The sequence below is a fragment of the Suncus etruscus genome, chromosome 20, assembly GCF_024139225.1.
Source record: "Suncus etruscus isolate mSunEtr1 chromosome 20, mSunEtr1.pri.cur, whole genome shotgun sequence".
Taxonomy (NCBI): Eukaryota; Metazoa; Chordata; class Mammalia; order Eulipotyphla; family Soricidae; genus Suncus; species Suncus etruscus.
Genome location: NC_064867.1, coordinates 17,294,111 through 17,298,233, shown reverse-complemented (window position 1 = coordinate 17,298,233; position 4,123 = coordinate 17,294,111).

The window sequence follows — 4,123 nt, the reverse complement described above, 5'->3', positions numbered from 1 at the left end:
CGCTTTAAACACATCAAGTGGATTAATGCTGGCACTGCATCAGGTACAATTTCTGTTTCCATAAAACATCTTTAGACACATCAAAACGGCTGCAGCCCACGCGAGCAAAAGAGCCTTCCCTCTTGCCATCGTCCTGTGGGCTCAGGAAACGCTGGCAGTGCTGGGGACACAGACACAGCCTTGCTTTTCCGAGAGGCTCGGCCAGCACCCCTGGATCCTCCAGAGCATCCGCTGGCCTTGTCCTGGGCACTCGGAGGAGGGAGGGAGCAGATTTTTGCTTTACCGATTGCTTAGAGCAGCTCTTGGCACCTAGCTGGAGAAGCAATGGGGAATTGGCAGAAGCCTCTAGCCTCCCTGGGTAGTGGGTCCCCGGTACCCCACTCCCACAGCTACACTCTCCCTCCTCCAGCACAAAGCGGGCTCCCAGGATCAGCACCCAGGTCTGGAACTTGCAGGAACCGCCCAGCTTAGGATCACAGGCGTGACTCAGCAATCCGGGTGTTAATGAGTCACTTGGGGGACCGAGCTGAGCCTCGAGTCCCCAGGGGAGGGAAACCTTGGCGTTCCACGTTCCAGATTATTCCTTTCTCACACCCCCACATATCATCCCCTAGCAGAGATTCAGTTACAATTCAAGAGTGGGCGTGCAGGCTGAGGAGAGGCAGAAAAATCACAGCTAGTTGGTGTTTGCCAGGCCCTGTCACAAGCCTGTCACATGCCTTGTTCCCTTCCTTCATCTTCCAACAATGCTTTCAGGATGATGTGACACCATTGTGGGCTACTTGGGATGAGTTCCTTAGCACAGGCACTTATTGCATTAGTCCATGTTCCTATGGGTGAAATGTGGACATACACAGTTAACACCCCCATGCACAATCTGCAAACACACACACACACACACACACACACACACACACACACACACACACATGCACAGAGAAAAGGCCACCTGAGGAGAGAGGTCTCAGTTGCAAGCAAACCCCAATAGTTCTGTGGAAGGAAGGAAGGAAGGAAGGAAGAAAGGAAGGAAGGAAGGAAGGAAGGAAGGAAGGAAGGAAGGAAGGAAGGAAGGAAGGAAGGAAGGAAGGAAGGAAGGAAGGAAGGAAGGAAGGAAGGAAGGAAGGAAGGAAGGAAGGAAGGAAGGGAGGAAGGGAGGAAGGAAGGGAGGAAGGGAGGGAGGGAGGGAGGAAGGGAAGAAGAGAGGGAGGGAGGGAAGGATGGAGGGAGGGAGGGAGAGAGGGAAGGAGGGAGGGAGGGAGAGAGGGAAGGAGGGAGGGAGGGAGAGAGGGAAGGAGGGAGGGAGGGAGAGAGGGAAAGAAGGAGGGAGGGAGGGAGGGAAAGAGGAGGGAGGGAAGGATGGGAGATAAGGAGGGAGGGAGGAGAGTGGGAGGGAAGTAAGCAAAATCACATAACCATTTAAAACAAATTCCAGGAAGTGGAGCTGGCCTTTGCCTCACCCAGTGCTGTGAGCTCAGCTGCAATCACCTCACTTCACCTGTGCTGTCACATCACAATTCCCAGGTAGAGCATCATTTTGCAGATGAGTCACTGAGGTTCAGAGAGAGGTTTGCCCAATCAGCTGGTAAATAGTTGGGGCACACACTGAAGCAAGCAGTTGAATCCTAGAGTTGCGTGTTAACCACCTTTCTCTATTGTCTCCTTATCTCGGTTCCATGTGGTGCTTTAAGTTGATTATTTAATGTCAAGAGCAATAAGAGGGTCATCCACTTTGGTCTCACTTTCTCTGGTGAGGAAACTGAGGCAGGACACAATAAAATGTCCCTGAGGCCACACAGCTCCCAGTGGCTCTTGGGTTGTGAGCTCAGCCTTGTCTTCCACCAAACTGGCTTCTACAGAGGAGTCACTTTTTTCCAAAGGATGTTTGTGTTTTTATAGGAGATTCCTGAAAGCCTTCAAAACTCCAGAGATTAGATCTTTGCTGGAAGAATTCAACAAGAAGAGAATGTGAATATCAGAAATATCATGAATATTGTGTTGTATTGCATGCCTTACTGTGCCCAGCTTTTATGGTGAGGTCTAAATTTCTCTTACTGTGATACTATACAATAATGCAAACAACCCCATCCTTCTTCTTCTATAGTAGGTAACAATATAAAGGAATCAAGGACTCAGGAGATGGAACCAAAGAGATCACGTCCATTGAGGGGGCTTGGAATGGACTCCCCCCAAAAAATGAAACAATAGGGCCAGGGAGAAAATATAGTGTCTAAGGCACTTGCTTTATACCAGCCAATCTGGTTTAATTCTCATCACTGCATATATTTCCCTATCACCGCCAAGAGTAGTTCCTGAGTTCAGAGTCAGGAGTAAGCCCTAAAACAAACAAAAAGAAAGAACATAAAGGAATCAAATTTCCAGGTTAATCCTGAGTCAGCTGAAGATTTGGGACAAGTTCCAGAACCCCTATGGCTCAGCTTAGTCATCTGTGATATGGGATGATTGGGATCATAACAGCGTCTGGAGTCTTCAGAAGGAGCAGCTGAACAAACTACATCATGTGAAGTGCAGAGAGCTGTTCCTGGCATGGTAAGTGTTTGTGTGTTTCTTACTTTGATTAGAAAGCAGAAAAATCCCTCATGTGAGTCAGCTCAACAGGAATCCCCTCTTCAGCCTGGGTTTCTGGGGAAGAGCTGCTCCAGTAACCCAGGATGAGTTTGTCATTGAGGTCAGGGCAGCTGGCCAGATATTAAAGGTTGAAAAGCACTCGTGGAGCATAGTGGTTTTTAACTGCTAGTTTATAAACCAATGCAGGTCCTCATGTGTAAAAGAAGGATGCGAACTATTGTCCTGTGTAGCCATTTTCTTAGTACAGTTGAGAGAACTTGACTTTTCAACCTGTATTACCACCTGTATTAATTATCTGTATTAACCTGTATTAATTGTCTTGCCAAACTCAACATTTATAATTAGTCAATAATGATCTAGCAGAAGAAACAACAAATTTTCTCCAATTTTTTCCCACCAAGCACGTTTTCATAATGCATACTGGTAGTGATGAGAGTAACACAGGTTGGTAATGACAAAAAATATCGTATGAGTTACTCAGTATGTGTTAAAAGCAGTGGGCCAAACAACAAAACACTAATAAGGCATATTCTGAAAACAGCTGTATATATTAATTTCTTAGAGAGGACATTACTATAAATGATGAAGAGAAGATCCATACTTTCAGGAAAGGGATAAATAAGAATTAAAAGAGAAAAGGAGGACAGGGAGGGAAAAACAGAGACAGAGAGAAGAAAAAATGCCTGCCACAGAGGCAGGTAGGGGAGAGGGCAGTGGGAAAGAGAGGCAGGAGAGGGAAAATGGGTAAATGTGTGCTGTTGTTCATTGCATGACTGAAATTCAGTCATGACAACTTTGTAACTGTGAAGGGAAAAATTGTATTATGAACAACTTTGTAAATGATAGTATTAAAATAAAGCAATTTAAATTAAAACAGGAAGAGAAACTTCTCAGCAATATTTCAACAAACACCAATACCGGAATACAAGGACATATAGCAAACAAAATGTCTAGTACCAGCTAGAGTAGAGAAGAGTCTACTTTAAAAGTGATAGTAGGAATTGATCATTCTGGACAAGAACTGGGTGCTGAAAAGGGATAAAGTGACATGCATGGCACCCCTTCATTAACAGAATTGCAAACTACATTGTCAAAAAAGTAAATTTATATATATATAGAAAGAGAGAGAGAGAAAGAGAGAGAGAAGTAAAATGCCTACCCAGAAGCAGGCAGTGGAGGGTGAGTGGGAGGAAGAAGGCATCAGTGAAGGTGAAAGGGAAACTGGGTACATTGGTGGTGGGAAATGTACACTGGTGAAGGTTGTTGTACATTGTATGACTGTAATCCAATCATGAACAACTTTATGGAAAAAACCCAACAACCTTGTAACCATATAAAAATTAAAATATTTTATTAAATCTCCATGAAATAAAGCATTAAAAAGTTACAAATAAATAAATAAATGCCCAGCACTATAAGACTGAGTAATAAAATCACATGGCATCCATCTAGTAGAATGAAATGCAGCCAGAGGAAAAAAATTATGATTATGCTGGAACAGAACTATTTGGGAGAAGTGATACATACAAGGCAAGGC